Raw genomic sequence first — 19,335 nt, forward strand, 5'->3', positions numbered from 1 at the left:
TCAAAAACGCACACCCTCAAGGAAATTGCACTCTAGAGGAGAAACGAGATTAAAAAAAAAAAAATAGAACACATACCAGCTATAAATGGTGATGAATACTGCAGAGAAAAACAGATCAGGGAAGGAGGATACAGAAGGGTACACTGGCTGGGGCTGGGAGAAGGATTATTTTCAACAGAGTGGCGAGGGAAGGTTTCACTGAGAAGGTGACCTGTGAACTAGGCCCTAAAGGAGGTGAAGGAGCAGGAGCAAGTCTCATGGACACACAGGGGAAGAGCTTTGCAGAGGGAGGGGACAGCAAGTGCAGAAACGCCAAGGTGGGAGAGCTCCCGTTGCTCCACCTGTAGGAGGGACAGTAAAGAGCCCAATTCGGGCAAACGGAGGTGGAGAAGTATGAAGAGAACTGAAAGGAACATGGCAAAGGGCCAGCGCATTGGCCTTGTCACTCATGTTGACACACTGGCCTTTTTCCTTTCGGGAGATGGGAAGATCTGACTCATGGGGTGGATCTTGTTACATGTATGTTGGACACACTCCACTCCATAACTCATAATTAGGCGCATACGGGAAACAATCCATTAGAAAATAGGGTCTGGCAAAATATGGGTCTGGGTCTACCTGATCCTCACAAACCACAAGGCACCACAGGAGTCTGACCTCCAGAAATGCGGCAGAAAGCAAGAACCCACAGACAATGCAAGAGTCTGATTTTCCAGCTACGAGAAAAATTGAAGTGGACAGCTGTTCTCCAGAGACCGATCTAAAAGAGGCAAAGTTCAGTAGCTGCTCAAAGTGTAACTTCCCCTTCAAGCAAGCCTCCAGAAACACAGAAATTAAGCTAAAGCTTAACACTCCTCACCAAAATGGAAACAGTAAATCCATGTTAAGGTGTAAAGACAGTCAAAAACAATTGCCTTATTCTACTGCATTCCATGGAAAAACAAATTTCTTATATCTTCCCAACATACAGTAAGCATTCAATATTAACTGAAAGAATAAAGGAGACTTTAAGCCTCCCCACCGGAAGCTGACTTTGTGAACAGGGCCAGCATTCCATGACCATGTTCTGGAAGCCTTCCATCCTAGCAGGCTCCTCATAGAATGTCATTCACCTTCCCCCTCCCAAATAATCACTCAGCAAGGAGCTCTAGATGATTGGAAGTTGAGGACAAGATGATAACACTAAACATTAAGCAGTTTAATTCACTGATTCCTTAGCAGTGCATTCAACCAATCAAGGGGAAGAACAAGAGCAACACCACCAAATGCAAAAGCCCTCCCCAGTGGCCCTCTGCCATTTCTCTTGATGGACATCATTGCATACCCGGGAGCCACCCCAGAGGACATTCCAATGGATGGCAAAGCCCATGGCCTTCCACATCTGGCATCAATTCCTTAGGCTTTGCCAACTATCCCTCCCAAATTGTATTCTAGAAATAACCTTAAATACAAGAATTCCCACTGATAAATAGAGCCTGTCAATAGTAACATATGAGCACCTTACAAGAAATTTTTACTTCATTTTATTAATGCTAAACTACTGAAATCTCACCAGTTACAAATAAAAGGTCAATAAGTTCATTTTAAAACACTGCCATTTATATTTTCAACATGTTCCTAATTCTTAGTCTACAGCAGGAAAAATGGGTGTCAGATACTGCTTTATCTCATAGCCTGTTCCCAGAATGCAGTAATTGGACCAGGAGAGGTATTAGTGCTATAACTCTATACAGTCCTTTATTATGGCTCACATAGGCTCTTTTAGACTATCTGTCACAAAACACATCCAAGGAGTGAAATGGAAGTTAACTGCTGACCAATCAACTTACAATACACCTTTGAAGGTAAGTTCATAAATTAGAGTCTACCTGTAATTCCTATTAAATAGTGTGACTGTCCTGCTCCTATCAGATTTCCAAATCTGTTCTATTACTCAATGCATTATTCAATAAATAACTATGGACATGAAACACTTTATCTCAACACCTGCATGGAAACATGAGCTGAGAAGAAGATAACATTTTGACCACTGAGCATGCTGCCAGGAAGATCTTCTAGTGAGAACAACCCTTAGATAACCAATTCCAAATGCAAGACGTCAGATATTTATGGCTAATATCATTAAATGTGACATTATTGAAAAGCAGGTTTTACCCAAGTGATTTATTCTTTCTTTTTTTTTTTTAACTTTAAAAACACAAAACACTTCATGAATGTGTGTGTCATCCTTGTGCAGGGATCATCCTAATTTTCTCTGTATCATTCCAATTGTAGTCTATGTGCTGCCAAAGTGAGCATGCCCAGGTGCTTTATTAAAAAAAAAAAAAAAAAAATGTGGCCAGGCACGGTGGCTCATGCCTGTAATCCCAGCACTTTGGGAGGGCGAGGTGGGTGGATTGCTTGAGGTCAGGAGTTCGAGGCCAGCCTGACCAACATGGTGAAACCCTGTCTCTATTAAAAATACAAAAATTAGCCGAGCATGGTGGCAGGCACCTGTAATCCCAGCTACCTGGAATGCTGAGGCAGGAAAATCGCTTGAACCCAGAAATCGGAGGTTGCAGTGAGCTGAGATTGCTCCACTGCACTCCAGCCTGGGCAAGAGAGTGAAACTCCGTCTCAAAAAAAAAAAAAAGAAAAGAAAAGAAAAAAAGAAAGAAAAAATGTGAACTTTATGGTATAAAAACAAAAAAAAATGAGTTATGAGATTTATTTAATATTGCACTGCAAGGGAAGGATCATTTTTAATGAGATCCTTCTCAATTTTCAATTAAAAGAAACAACATTTGTTATAAAAATATCTGGCCTCAACATGTACAGGAATCATTACAATTCAGGCCCCATGCAGTCACTGCCCCAAAAGAAACGCAACAGGTCAGTGTGTGAAACTCTACCACTAAAACCTATTGCATTTAAGTATACCACATTTGGCCTTTCATTCAGAATTCAGTATATTCTTTCCAAACAGAGGGAAATAATCCCTACTACAAGGAAAGGTTTAAGGCTGTCCTAAGTGTTGGCATGCTACAAACCAAGTAAGGCGCAGTAGCCACTCTAAGATCAAGTTATCCAAATGCAAGGGCCTAAACCCATCCTGTTCAGGTCCCAAATGCCTCTGCCCTCAGTCAAGGGGGCACTGGTTCTCGGGGAGGACATACCTTGTCAGAAAAGACACTTCCCAAGGAGAGAGCGTTCAGGAACTACAACATCAAACAAGATCTGGAGGGAAAGCTAAACCAAAGTGGTCAAGCTGGGAGAACATCGGGAGCTGAGATGATTGGTACACAGAGATTTCTAGTATGGAAAGCACAAATGTTTAATTTAGGTCTGGGTAGAAAGCCATATCTATCCGTCCCTCATGCTGTAGACTTAAAAATCTGGGGTGAGCTATATTATTCTATCATTCTGGATTTCTCACATAATTATCAAACTTTATTCAAGTGTTTAATTCTAACTGACATTTTTATGTTTGTCACGCATGTATTGCAAAGTGCACAAAACCAAAGTGTACAGCTCACATTTTCATAAAGTGGACCCATCCCTGTAGGTGTCTAACTGAAATCCAACATAGAGACATGAGTTAAATAGGTCTGTCTATTTAACTGTCTATCCTAAACAGGATTCTAACAGCAGTAAAGACCCGATCTAAAGGCTGCCTAGCTTCAGACTGACAATTGTAAAATGGAAACACATTTACCACTTCTGCCTACAGGGACAGCACTACCATACTAGAAAGGAATGTAAAAATATGCAGTCAGTTTAAAACACACACACACGACTAGGAATGGAATCATTAGCTAAGATGTGGGGTTGTCTTTTTTCTAAAATAGACTTCTTTCCGCTTTCGCCAGACAAGTTGAACGTGCCTCCAAGACGCCTTCTGAGTATGAGCTGCAGCGAGAGAGAAGCACACAAGAGGGGCTGCCACCTAAGCAAGGGCCCTGGCCTGCGAGGCAGGAAGAACGGGCTCTACCTTCACAAGTCATATCTCAGAAGATATGTCAATCCATTTTTAAAATAATAATGCAGTTGTAATAAGAGTGTCATTGCGTCAAAGAAACAGAGCCACTAGGTGACATATAGAGATTTATGATAAGGAATTGGCTCACACAACTATGGAGTCTGGCAAACCCCAACACCAGCAGTGGGAATGGGCAAGGGGGCCAATGGTATGGTTCCAGTCCAAAGGCCGGCAGGTTGGAAACTCAGGAAGAACCATTGTTTCAGTAGCTCCGAAGGTGGGAAAAGCTAATGTGCCAGTTTGAAGATTGTTGAGCAGGAGGAGCTCCCTCTTACTAGGCAGAGGGTTGTTCTGGTCAGGCCTTCAACTGTTTGATGGGGCCGCCCACACTAGGGAGGCCACCTGCTTTCCTCACTCTACTGATACAGATGCTAACCTCATCCAGAAATGCCCTCGCAGACACACAGAATAATGTTCAACCAGATGCCTGGGCACCCCATAGCCCTGTCAAGTTGACACATCAACTTGACTATCACAATCATATATTAGGCAGGGCAGAGGCAGGCACAAGCCCAGTGGGTTGGAGACAGGGGAGCCTGTGGACAGGAGGGGAACAGTTTCAGCCTGCAGAGCTCAGGAGACTCATGAGACACCAATGATGGAAAAGGGTCTGCGGCAAGCATAGAAAGCAAAGGGAGGTATTTGAAGTCCACACACAGAGGAGCTCACACAGGAAATCAGGGCTAGGAGTCTGGAGGAACCGCACAAGATACACTATAAAGAGTTCAAAGCAAAAGGCTTCATAAAAGAAATATGGTTCCTCTCTCACAAGCCCCCTTCTTCTGGTTACACCAAAATCTTACACAGCCAGGCTGCTACACCCACAGCCAAGGAGAATTCCGAGGGCACCCACACAAACCTCATACACTCATGTCTAAGAGTCCTTCACCGAAAAGTGAGTCTTGCTATCTGGCCTGCACTCACAGAGCACCCTATCATCCTGCTACACTTCCTCTTTGAAAAATTACCAGATATGTGTAGAAAGCCTCCACCACGAAAAAGAGATTTTAAATGAATACAGAAGAAAGGGGAGACCTGAGGAAACAGTACGGCAAACTTTAAAAGAATCTTTTAGAGTTTGGAGTAATGCTAATGCTAATATCCTCAGAGTCATAAGATGATAACACATTCACATGAAGCAAGAGTAAGATGGTATTTCTAAAAAGGAAACAGAATAAAATAGCTATTGGCAATTGGAAGTATGCTAGCCTAACTAAAACATTGCAAAAGAAGGAAGTGAAAAATAAAGCTAAACAAATTTCCCAAAAAGTAAAACCAAAAAAACAAGATGCAAAATAATAGACTTAATAGTACAAATACAAGACCAATATCCAACTATTAAGAGTTCTACAGAAACCAGAGAAAGATAATATTAACAAGTTATACAGAAAAAGTTGCTGGAACTCTAAGAACAAAGATTTCTGATTGAAAGGGTACACCAAGTACCCAAAACAATGAGACACATACCAAAATTTTTCATTATAGAATACTAAATATTTTTCATTATAGAATACTATTTCTAAAACATAAAGATATTAAAAAGAGCCTATTTATAAAGAGAAAAAAAATCAAGATGAAATTGAGCCTCTTAATAGCAACACAGACCGCTAAAGTGACACTTTAGATTTCTATACCCAGCCAAGCTATCAGACACTCAAATCAACTTTTCACATAAGCTTTTCTAGGAAGCCTCTTACTGCAAGATATTCTTCAACAATACAAAACAGTAATCAAGAAAGCAACTCCCCACCCCACTCCCCGACAGTGTCTAAATATCAGGGAATACAACTCAAGAAAGCAGTGAGAAAGTTCTGGGATGAGCACTTTACAGCAACACATCTACAGGGCAGCCAGTTTATCTGGCAAGAAGATGGCGGGGTGTGGAGGGGAAGGGGTAAAATCAAGAGATTATTCTGGGATATTTATTTTAAAATATATAGCCAGGTTATATAATATAAATGTGTATTGATCTGATGGAAAAGATAAAAATTAATATGCAAAAAAAATTGTTTAAGAAGAACAGCCAGGTGCGGTGGCTCACGCCTATAATCCCAGCACTTTGGGAGGCCGAGGCGGGTGGATCACGAGGTCAGGAGATCGAGACCATCCTAGCTAACATGGTGAAACCCCGTCTCTACTAAAAATAGAAAAAATTAGCCAGGCGTGGTGGCGGGCGCCTGTAGTCCCAGCTACCCGGGAGGCTGAGGCAGGAGAATGGCATGAACCTGGGAGGTGGAGGTTGCAGTGAGCCGAGATCGCGCCACTGCACTCCAGCCTGGGCGACAGAGCAAGACTCTGTCTCAAAAAAAAAAAAAAAAAAAAGGAGAAGAACAAGGCAGGAAAAGCAAGTTATACTAGAAAAGAGGCAAACATGATATACTGCCTCACTACTTAGACCTGAAGTAAATAACTGAAATCTGCATCTATAAGAGAGTTCAGAGAGATCATTTCTAAATTGTATTTTACAACGTAGAGAAAACCACATTTCTAAACTTAATTTTGAAATATGGTAGAAACCTCCAAAGAATTAAAAGCACAAAGAGTTCAAAGTGGTTGCCTTTGGTGGAACAGGACTGGGATGGGAGAGAGGGGCAGGAGATTATTGATTTTCATGATAAGCACTTCTAAACTATTTGAACTTTTAACTACCTACATGTGTTATTTTAATAATACTTTAATATAAAAAAGTAGTATCCAGATATAACTGTCAAGTGACAGCTGATTATTTTAGCTAAGTTTAGGACTGGTCATACATAAGAAGCTTTTTTTTAGAACATGAAATCAGACTAAAGACCCAATTTGTTTCTATACTGCTTCCACCACAAAAGAGCTAGTAACTACTCATATCTGATATCACTCCCCACAATCACTTCCTTTTGCCAGCAGCAATTGACACCTAGATCATGGATAAAAGAAGGGGAAACTGTCATCTGTCCCAGAAGAGTCTAACAAGAAACAAACACGCGTACAGCACTCAGAGTGCAACATTTGTATGTATTCCTTTGAGATGAGCAGGCTGGCTTTCAGCACCAGGAGTCTTTACCCTAAAACTCACCTCACAGGGAAATCGAAGAGTCCAGTTCTTCCCCTTTAAATGGAAATCACTTTATTCTAAAAAGTATTTGCTCTTATTAAGTTATCTTGCTTCCTTTCATCCTCTGCCAAATTCCTAGAACATCTTTCTTTCTTCTTTTCATCAAACCACATCCTTCTCCTTTTCTGAGCCAATAGCCCAAGGGGTCATCTTCTCTAACAAGCTTTTCTCTATTCATATCTACCCAAAGTGCACAATCTGTAATCCATCCATTTATTTCAACATTCTGTGTGTGTGTGTGTGTGTGTGTAAGAGAGAGAGTGTTAGAGACAGAAAGGTGGGGACAGACAAAGGCAGGGAGTCAGAGAGAGAAAGAAATTTCTCGTCTTGTACTGTGAGCTCTAGGCTGGTCACATAAAATATTTATTATCTTAACCACCTCTCCACGCCTTGCAGGTTGAACGCTCACTGTACAACTCAGACCAACAGCACAGTGCCCTCTACTGGCCAGCCAGCATAATAGTGTTTTCTGCAAAGTAAACAACATTTGGGGCCTGCGCCAGATGAAGTTCAAGTTCTTCATCAATTATCTAATAAGAATCCTCAGGCCAGGCGCAGTGGCTCACGCCTGTAATCCCAGCACTTTGGGAGGCCGAGGCGGGCGGATCACGAGGTCAGAAGATCGAGACCAGCCTGGCTAACACGGTGAAACCCCGTCTCTACTAAAAATGCCAAAAATTAGCCGGGCGTGGTGGCGGGCGCCTATAGTCCCAGCTACTTGGGAGGCTGAGGCAGGAGAATGGCGTGAACCCGGGAGGCGGAGCTTGCAGTGAGCCGAGATCGCGCCACTGCACTCCAGCCTGGACGACAGAGCGAGACTCTGCCTCAGAAAAAAAAAAAAAAAAAAGAATTCTCAGAGAGGCGATGTTTAAGGAAGAACTGTAATAGCCTTATTGCATTTGGTTCTTGCATATTCACTTATAGCCATTTAATATAAAAACACAAAGTGCTAGAATTCATTCCTAAGTAATTCTAAAATATTTACTCATATTTTCATTTAATTTACTCATTAGTTTACCCAGAAATCAGAGAAGGAGAATATTAAATTTTGTGGGGACTGGATGCAATTTGTATACAACATGTATACAATTTGGGAAACTTGCTTTAAGAAAAATACAGTATTATGAAAACAAAATTGGGCACAGAAGTGAAGTTTACTTATAATGAAAAAAACACAACATATTACAAATTCATGAAGCCTGAAAAATACATCACATTATCCAGAAAACATACTATTTTATTAAATACCATAATATTAATATTAATAGTCTATAATACTTCCCCCTCCATATTTTTAATTTTATTTGTGTGGATACTTTCTTAGAAAATTTTGTAAATAGTTTGTATAGAAAGAACAGATAATTCATTCTTTCCTCTAGCTATAATTGATCAATTATTTTTAATTGATCTTTTGGTAAAGCTTCTTGCAACTCCACAACTTATCAATATATGTCAGGTAAATTTTTATGATCGTTGTCAAATTTAGAGGAATTGCTATGAAATTTCCTTCGTAAGTGAAACTTAAAATCTAGTTTCTGGCTCCACACATTTCAAACACTGTCTCTCCAATATGACTCACATACTTCAAGCATAATATACCACACTGATATTTTGATACTTCTAGAAATGCTACACCATATCACAACCTCAGGTGCAGAGGTGGCCAGGAAGAATATTTCTGGTCCTTATTTCTATGCTGGGAGAGCTAAAAATTTACCTGTTCACAAAAGTGACTGCACACCATGTAAATACATCTCTAAACCCAACGAAATGTTATTTCCAACTCAACTTTCCCTTACCCAGGTCCCCAAAACATGCCTCCTAACAGAAGAAGGGTGAGAGGGGGGAAGTTTGGGTGAAAAGACACTGTGTTCTTACCCCAAGCAAGGCTCAAGTCTATTAAATTATGCAAAAATAATTGGCCATGTCTACATTGGTAGGGTCCCCCCTGGGGCCCTGGGGCAGACGTTCTGAAGTGTAAATACCATTAGCTCCCAGAAAATCTGCTTCTGTGGATATATGCATCATCTAATACAAATATGTAAGTGATTTACACACGGTTATTTTAATAACAACCTATATACGTTTCCATACTTTTCTCCAAGTTTATACAATCTTACATAGATGTCTCAACACACATATTCACACATAATCAGAGGGTTGCCGAAGTTCCACAAGTATGAGACATTATGCCATTTTCTGAAATTTTTTTCTTTCTCAACAATATTGCAAAATCCTTGCAAGCCAATTGTATAATTCTAATTCATCCTTTTTAATGGTGATATAATATTCCATAATTTATTCAGCCATTCTTCTATGATGAGCATTTACTTTATTTTCAGGCTTTGTATGCTATGAGATATGTCACAATAAAGACCCATGTTCATATGTCCATGAATACTGGTGAGTTTAATTCTAGGAGATCAATTGCCTGAAGTGGAATTAATGAGTCTAAGGGTCACATGGTTGTTAAAAATTAAACTACAGTCCGCACTGCATTCAGATTTCCTAAGTTCCTACCTAATGTCTTGTTTCTGTACCTAGAGGAGCATAAATTTTAATACATAGTAGACAACATGCTAAAAGGATTTTAAAACTTCACATTCCTACCAGCAATGTGTTGGAGTATTATTTGCATGCATATTCCTGCCAGCAACAGATATTAACAGTTTTTTTTTTTACAGTACTCAGTCTTATGTCCAGTAAGACATCACTGTCACATTAATTTGCATTTCCTTGACTGCTAATCAAGTTAAATATATTTTCATACATTTGTGAGCCATATCATCTCCTCATATACTTTGCCCATTTTCCTACTGGTTTGTTGATCTTTCCAGTGTCCCCTTGCAAAGCCTCTTGGAATTGTCTGTTAACTCTATTTTATATTATGTAGTTTACATTTAGTAGTTTTCTAGACTGCTCATTTGTATATCAAGTTTTTAATGGCACCTTTGACATACAAAGAGGTACTGGACACTGGAAATGTTCCAAAATATTTATAGCACCTTGGTTTAGTATTAAGAAGTTCTTCCCCAACCTCATTATATATGTAATGGCTAAGACTGTCTTTACTGACTTTTTTATGTCAGTCTTTAATTTCTGCAATCGGAATTTATTTTCACATATGATAAAGGATAGAGTTCAGTTCTGTCTTCATCCTGACACACAGCCACTTATTTAAAAATGGTACCAGCACAGCCGGGTGCAGTGGCTGACACTGTAATCCTAGCACTTTGGGAGGCCAAGGAGGGAGGATCACCTGAGGTCAGGAGTTCATGACCAGCCTGGCCAACATGGTGAAACCCTGTCTGTACTAAAAATACAAAAATTAGCCGGACATGGTGGCACATGCCTGTAATCCCAGCTACCCAGGAGGCTGGAGCAGGAGAATCGCTGGAACCTGGGAGGCGGAGGCTGCCGTGAGCCGAGATCGTACCACTACACTCCAACCTGGGTGACAGAACAAAACTCCTTCTCAAAAAAACAACAACGGCCGGGCGCGGTGGCTCATGCCTGTAATCCCAGCACTTTGGGAGGCCGAGGCAGGCGGATCACGAGGTCAGGAGATCGAGACCATCCTGGCTAACACAGTGAAACCCCGTCTCTACTAAAAATACAAAAAATTAGCTGGGCGTGGTGATGGGTGCCTGTAGTCCCAGCTACTTGGGAGGCTGAGGCAGGAGAATGGCGTGAACCCGGGAGGCGGAGCTTGCAGTGAGCCGAGATTACGCCACTGCACTCCAGCCTGGGCAACAGAGCGAGACTCTGTCTCAAAAAAAAAAAAAAAACAACAACAACAAAAACAACAAAACACACACACACACAGACACACACACAAAGAATGGCACCAGCACAATTATCCACTCCACTTAACTGAGATACCACTCTTCAATATATTGGCATGTATTTAGTTCTATGTCAATTCCCAACCAATTGATTTACAGTAGTTTTATACACGTTCTGACTCTTGGTAAGGTAATATCTCCCTCTACACAGTATTATTCCTTACCAAAATTTATATAGAGATATATAGATATACAGATATACACACACATATTTAGTTTCCTATTTATATGTTTTATATATAAAATAAGATATATATATATATATATATATATATACTGTACTGTACTGTATATATACACACACAGGTTAAATATCCCTAATCCGAAAATCTGAAATTTGAAATGCTCTAAAATCCAAACCTTTTTGAGCACTGACATGACACCTCTGCTTTCTGATGGTTCAATGTACACAAACTTTATTTCATGTACAAAATTATTTAAAATATTGCATAAAATAACCTTCAGGCCAGGCCAGGCATGGTGGCTCACACCTACAATCCCAGCACTTTGGGATTATAGGGTCACAATGTCACAGATGCTGCTCCCCTTCAGATCCACAGCCGTGTTCCACATGAGGAGAAACAGAGAACTGGGCACCTCGATCCGGGAAGTGGGGCTTCCTCAGATGCCCTCAGCTCCCGTCTCATTGGCCAGAACTCTGTCTCATGAATGTTTCTAGTTTCAAGGGTTTCCAACTGGGCACATCTGGAACAAAATTGGTGGGCAATATCTGCCTTGATGACTTTTTCTGAAATAAAAAAATGTCCAAGACATGGACTCCTGGTTTCCATATGGGAGGTCGGCCAGATGGTACATTTGGCCCCAATCCACCCCTGTAAGGGAGTCAAACTGGGACTATTCTATACCTTGCATAAATAGGAAAGAGCAGAAATATTAATGGTTTGTGTTTGAGGCATGACAAAAAAAGCATGTACCCATTATAGCATCCATAGAAATGAATGACCTAGAATCAGGAGCTAAAAATCTGTCAGCTCCCCTCAAATGAGCCCTGCTCAACTAGAAAATCAGCAACTTTCAGCAGGGAGAGCGGAAGAGCTCTCTCATCATTCGGTATTATCTAGGAGAAACATAAAATTGGATTTTCAACAAAGCTAAACGTAACTGTCCTTTATAGGAAGCTGTAACCAAACACTTGTTAGATCCAATTTCCTCAGAAAAACGAAAGCCTGGTCGGGGACACAGAAAGCTGGTTTGTAATCCCAGCATCAGCTTAGAGAAGCTGCTTGACCTTTCCACATCTCTAGCTCTACACTCAGCAGTGAAGGCCATCATTTTCCTTTCTCTATCACAGGTCTTGTGAAGTTGCAGTTAATTTATAATTCTAGAGCAAGAAAGAATGCCTGTATAGGAGAATATAAAGGAAGGCAAGAATATGTCGGATATTAATAATACCTTGTTAATGATATTTAATATTATCATAGAATATGATATAGCATATATTGTATATAATAATAATGTTAAGTCATGTAGAGCTATCAATATGGTAGCCAGCTGGCAACAGTTTTGAAAGGGAAATAAGTGAGCAGGCTCTCCTGGTAATGTCCACCAGACCTGCGGAGCGAAACAGGGATGTGTACATCTTTCTGGATACAGATTCAGAGCTATAGTATCTCTAGAGAGATAGAGTCTCTAGGTCAGACACACTGAGGACAAAAAATATAAAGGGTTGAGGATGTGATAAAAAGTAAAGGCACTTATATTAGGTTGTGTTTTAAGAAGTCTCTGAAGTTAAATTATATGTGTGAAGGTGACTTTAACACATATAACAGTTATAAAACACAAAATGATTTTACTAATCAGACTTTAAAACTAATATCAGACATTAAGGTTATATGAAAAGCAAGAAAGAAAATGATGGTCTTATAAAAGGAAAAATAAATCAAGGGGGGTTTACGTGGTTTTGAGAAAAGAAACTGGAAGAATAAAGGGTATATGTCAATAGATCTCTTGAGAGAGAGACAGAGACTGATTAACAGGCATTTCCAATGAGCTGTGACCACCACCACCCTCCAGAAAAAACAAATCCTACTTAACAAATCTAATAGAAGGTTTATCATCAGCAAACTTGAGACTGGAGTCAAAGCAATTTCAGACCCATTCAATCCAATAATTCTAAAACCAACACTATTTTTGGTAAAGTGACTACTATCAAGATATCTCTCATAAGAAAGAGGAAGATGGGTAAGGGCAGTAATTTCCCCAACAACTAAACAATAACTGTAAATTCTCACTAAAAAAAATACAATTCTGAGAATACAAACCAAAGTTAATAGTGTCCGATGGCCTCAAGCCCACAGACCCAAGCAAAGATTTAGAAGTAATGAGAACAATAGCCTGGTTTAGGGTCATGCACTTACTAGCAAGAGGACCATAGATCATTATATGTGACCTTTCCCATCATACTATAAAGTGACTGTCTCTGAGCACTGTATATTTTTAAAAAAAAAAAAAAAAAGGAAAGGAAAGATTTTTAAAAATTGTTCTCAATAAATAATCTTCTAACTACAACTTCTGAAAAAAACATACAAAATAGATGTTAGATGAAAAAGGATTTTAAAATAATAGGGTTCCAATCAGTTCTATCTCTTCAAAATCCTATACCAATTACCAATCCACAAATAATTGTATCAATATAATATCTAATCCTCATACCATTTATATAGACAATACTGAATACTGACGGTATTTAATGCAAAACTGGACTGGGGTAGCAGGGTAGTGGGGTACAAAAATACCAATGAGCAACTTTCCATTGGAATGAGGCAGAGGGAAGTGGACTGCAAACCCCCACTGGATTCCTTCCAACATGCTCTCCAGTGCATTTTATACCCGTGTACATGACAGAATCATCTCTTGCAGTTCGAGGAGTTCAGACGTAGAATGTTACTTCACAGTGCTTGTAAACATTTGGATAACCATTAGCAAAGGACAATCCCCAAATCCCACTGGAGAAGTTTTGTTTAAAGATCTACATACCTTGTTTGGCTCTGAGCTGCCATCTTGCACCCAATGTGTGTGCATGCACATCTTTATGCCTCTACCTACCGAATGCCGGCAACAGGCTCAGAGTCACATGCCACACCAAACTTGCCATTAAGGATTCAAGCTTTATCCTGTGGCTTGTTTTTTTAACCCGAGGACCTTAATTTTCTTCACAATTGACTGTATGACTATCCTTTTCAGCATCAGAGTGTACGGCACCTAATCAAACTCTGAAAGATCCACAAGAGAAAATATACAGAGTGTTTAATTATTTTTCCAACATCTTACTCCTTCCAAGAGGGAGTTATGTCTTTCTACTGAGCACATGAGGTCTTGTCCTGGCCCCATGTGCAAATGGAGGCTGAGTTCTTGTGGATTTGGATCCTCCAAATGCCCAAGGGTAGCACCAGTGCCGAGCGTCTCACCCAGACGCAAATTCCCATCTCAGCCCAACTCCTGCAGCTGGAAAGTTCTGTATCAATGCTGCTTCATGGCTTCATTCCTTGTCAGCATGCCGACCACCCTTTCCAGCCTCACGAACAGTAGGGCTACTTCCCTTTTCATTCAGCTCTCTAATAGGCCTCTCTGCTTGGGTATGTCATTGATTCCTTCTCAACCAGTACCCATTTCCACAGAAGGAGACTCGGACTCGGTCTCGATGCTGCACAGGGCAACCAGCAGTCACCAACTCATCACACAACTTTGCGTAAGTCCCTTTTTGAACTATACAGTGAGGGGTGAGGAGTGAAGCCAGGTGGCAGCTCGTGTCTCTTCTAGACCCAATATCAGAGACACGCTTCCAACCAGGCATCACACTGATCCCACCCGCCTAGTCCTGGACATTCTGCCCCCACTTGGACACCTCCATGACAGCACTCTCCCCTGGACAGCTCTCAATGCCCAAAAGCTCGTTCAAGTCTTCCCCAAGTAGTCTCTTCTCAAGCTAATAAACAAAACCACCACTCGGGTTTGACAATGCCTCTTAAAATGCATAGCAAAACAACATCCATGAAACACCCACTATACCTACACACGATTGTACTAGAAACCAGAACCCACACAATGCCAGCCTCCAGGTGTGTGAGTCTAGAGCATGGCACACAGGCCATGACACCGTGCAATGCCAAGTACAACAGCCATAACAAGCAGGTGATACGACACGTGCACACAGTCACATCTGAGTCCAAAGGACAAGAAGGAGTGAATTTGTCAGTCTTCTAGGTAGAGGATCCACCTGCTACCACTGTTCTTCGAATATTATCATAGCAGTTACTATTTGTAGCTTACTATTAGCAGCTTAAAAAGTTAACATGCCCTGTATCACCCAAAAAGCAAGTGACAGAGGCATGCTTCACACTCCTGTCTGCCCTACCCCAGACTCTGAATCACTTCCATTGGGTTCTAGCACCCTGTGGGAATCAGATGACAATAACGGACACCCTCCACAGAAGAAATGAACATACGCCCACTGGCAGCATTCTAAGCTTCAATATTTGACAGTAAATTCATTTTCCCAATGACATGATGATGAGGTTATAATGAGGCTCAATGAGGATTTATCTGAATTAAACTATGTAGCCAAATAGCTTCCGTTTATTTCTCCTTTTTCATTGCCAGTGCCATCATGGCCTATTGGAAATCCTCACCACATGACACCTCCTAATTGCCTAAATCTATCCACAATGACACATGACTGCTGTCTGACATGCCAGACAGCATGTTTAAAAACACCCACCCCGTGATCCAAATCATAGCCAGCATTTGAGAATTTATTTTTGAGGCACTTGACATTACTTCAGAGGGTTGCTTTCTAACTAACAGAGTTAGGAAGTGAAGCCACAGTATGGGATCTGAACTTGCATTGTTAATAAATTCACAATGCTTCTCTTGAGCTCCCCAGCCTGTAATTAAAGGGTGCAACATTTGCTTCCACGCATGTCTTTCCGATGGTTGCCCCCCTCCAGTGCAAACCTCTGCTTCAGACACGCATGTCTTTCTGTGTCCTGAATTCACCCTTCTTTCTTCTAGTCCTACTCCTTTCTGGAAAACCCTGGGCTGTTCTACCATCCACTAAGACATCTCCTCAGAGCTCCAGGGGACAAACGCTCCCTTCCCTGAAGTCTAGGAAAATTACCTCGCCCTTCAGCATTGAGCTTTATGCTACCTTCCATTACAAGTTAACCATGGATGTGTGCCTTGTCTCCATTTGATTATAAATAACAAAAGGCTTCCCATAACATATTATAGTGTAATAACTATGTTTTCTTATTTTCTGTACCCTAACGCTCTGGCCCCTGGGGCCTCACTGACCCTGGGAGGGGATTGCCCCTTCTAGGGCTAATTCCTAGAAATAGCAAACAACTTGCCAGGGAATATGTCTTTCACATGCAAACCAACCAATCCAGTCTGTGCTGTGCCTCCCAGCTGCCTCCCTTAAGAAACTCTCACTCATCAAGCCTGCCCTGATCATTCCAGAGCCAGATGCCAGACAACCAGAGCAGCCCTTATGTCCAGAGCTCACTGAAATTATCCATACCAGCCAATTCTAAACCTGCTCATCCCGCCTTGCCCTTCTCATGAAAACCACAGGAAAGGCCACTGTCCACACTTCCTAAGGCACCGGAGCTTCCATGTGTGGCCCTGCGTGGTGTGCCAGTCTCCTGTTTCTAGGGAACTGTGAGTACAAACTCTTTGATGATGCTCCTTTCTGTGTCTGCAGGTCTTACCATACTTGATTAAAACGAATCCCAGGTACATTTTTAAACACATGACTTCTGCATCTCTTTCATGCCTCCCCCTTTCTGCCCAACCACACTTCTAAAATAGTATCACATCATCGAGTAGGAGTCAACTATGTCAAAGAAATACAGACATGGGTTGAATAAGATAGGCGTTCAAGTTTCGTTTTTCAAAAGTGAAAAAATACATAAGGCGTACAAATAAAAAAATGCACAGGGAATATATTTACATGCCTCAAAAATGTAAAAATACACAAAAAAGTTTTAACTTAAAATTATATATATTGGTGCCAGGTGGCTCACGCCTGTAATCCCAGCACTTTGAGAGGCTGGGGCAGGTGGATCGCTTGAGTCCAGGAGTTTGAGACCGGCTGGTGCAATGTGGCAAAACCCCACCTCTACAAAAAGGACAAAAAAATTAGTCGAGTGTGGCGATGCATGCCTGTGGTCCCAGCTACTCGGGAGGCTGAGGTGGGAGGATCACCTGAGCCGTAGAGGTTGCGGTGAACCAAGATCACACCACTGCACTCCAGACTGGGCAACAGAGTGAGACCCTGTCTCAAAAAAAAAATTATATATTGGGCCTCAAGTTACCACTGTTATTACTCTCATGGTCTTTATATTCTGCTTGAATTTCATTTCACTTTAGTTCATTTCTCTAACACTGTATGAGCACTCCACACAATATTATGAGCTAATCCACGCCTGCAATGTAACACTAATGCAGTTTTAATTGACTAAGACATTTAAAACCTTTGGTAAGTTTAAAGGTGTTATTTTAATGAGACAAATCTTACCAGCATATCCTATGATGTTACACCTGAATATTTCAATTACACCTTCAGAAAAGCTCTACAATAACATAATTGAGTTCACTTGAATTCTCTAGGGCAAACAAGAGCACTCTCTCCCTGGCAGTTTCTAATAACTTGTGTGGCACCTTGCTCACCCTATTGTGCCTTCCTTCCAAGTCCAAGGAAACAGGAATCTTAGTGATCTGTACCATACTTTAAGATAAGAAGGGAGCAGGCAATACATTTTTGGAGGGCACTTTGATAACTATAAAATGAAAGATTTATGAGGAAATAATCTACTCTTCCCCCATGACACACACGCCTTGGTAAACCGTGGGGTTGTCACGTTCAGGGAGTTTCAGCTGTGCTATCCTAGGACTAGGGGGTAGCATAGCTGTCCTCTGCCCTTGCTGTCTTCCCTGCCTGGTATCTTCCTCCCACCCTGCTCTACCTCCTCTTTCCCACACCTTAACACAATCATCGCTTCCACAGTGTGTTGCCCGTTGGTCTTACCCCACCCTATCCCAACTTTTCCTTATGTCTCCTGTTTATTTTCTTAACGGCCCTTATTATAACCTGAAGTTATCTAGTTCTTTTGTTTACTGTCTGTTTTCCTAACTGAACCAGCTCAGGTAAGTACTCCACAAATATTAAATGAAAGAGTACACTGGAGAGGAGAACCGGTAGGTGTCTTAGCAGGGTTTGAGATAATAGCCACACCACTCCTGAATGAATAGAACATGATGTCCCCAACAAGAAATTATTGGCATCCAACCTGGTAATTAATATATGTCAGGCAATTGACCTTTAAACAAATCTGCTAGATGAGCACCAACTTACAGAGGTGGGAACGCTCTCGAAGAAGGTGCTGACTGGCCCAGGATCACGTAGCTAGGCAATAGCTAAACCAAGATTCAACCCCCCAAACATGACAACACATGGTTCACCAAGGTGTCTGTGTCATCAGGGCCAAGTGTGTCTGGCTCCAAATCTCATGTTCTGCAACATTCCACCGGATACAGATTCAGAACTAGGCATTATTTGTGAAGTAGGGTCTTATATATAGCTCTACCTGCAAGTCACACTCAAGACTCACCTCCCTCTAGGTTTGTTTCTGTGAGTAACACATTCACCTTTGCCAAGTCTTCCTTAAATGCTGCACTCATTTTAGTGAGGGTTACTATACACTAGAGTCTGGGCCCATCGTTGGCCTGAGGGAGTACTAACAGGTAATTAGGTCAGAATATAGGGCAACAATTGGCGCAGGATAGAGAACGGATCTTGGGGGCAGTTATCCCCTGCCACATGGAGATTCTATTTTATTGTCAAATACAAGGAATCTCAGTTTTACTTTCCTTAACCAAAGTGTCCATTTCCTCCTATGTACTGATTAGAACAACACATTAGCACTACTCTGTGTATAAACAGTTTCTGGGTACAGGACTCAGTATCCTGCCACCGAAGATGAAGCACAGTGGCTAAAAGCATGAGCTCTGCCACTGCACTCCTGGGTCTGCCATGAGCCCCAGGCTTGTTATCTAATCAGTCCATGTCTCACTTTCATCATCTGCAAAACGGAAGTCAAACATTGAGTTAATAGAAATAAAATGTTTATAATGGCATCGGGGACATAGTATGTTCTCAACAAATGTTAGCTCTTCCTAATATTATTTAAACCCCTACCTTCAATTTTTACTTGAATACATCTGCAGGGTGTTAAAAAAAACTTTTCAGACTAGATTCATGCTATCTAATATCATCTTTTGAGCTTGGCTGAGGTAGGGTATTAACAGGATTATCCACATTGGCCAATTCTATGACCAAAAAGACCAGCTTACCTGTT

General features: G+C 41.1%; 1 protein-coding gene and 1 non-coding gene across 3 annotated transcripts in view; both read right to left on the minus strand.

The window, feature by feature from the left end:
- Positions 1–19,335, minus strand: part of ATP8A2 (ATPase phospholipid transporting 8A2) — a 693,068-nt gene that overhangs the window by 541,617 nt on the left and 132,116 nt on the right. The window lies entirely within an intron of this gene.
- On the minus strand, positions 2,192–2,298 carry LOC115835253. The gene has a single exon (XR_004030245.1). It is a non-coding gene; the product is annotated as a U6 spliceosomal RNA (small nuclear RNA).

The sequence above is a fragment of the Nomascus leucogenys genome, chromosome 5 (assembly GCF_006542625.1).
Source record: "Nomascus leucogenys isolate Asia chromosome 5, Asia_NLE_v1, whole genome shotgun sequence".
In the NCBI taxonomy this organism is placed as follows: domain Eukaryota; kingdom Metazoa; phylum Chordata; class Mammalia; order Primates; family Hylobatidae; genus Nomascus; species Nomascus leucogenys.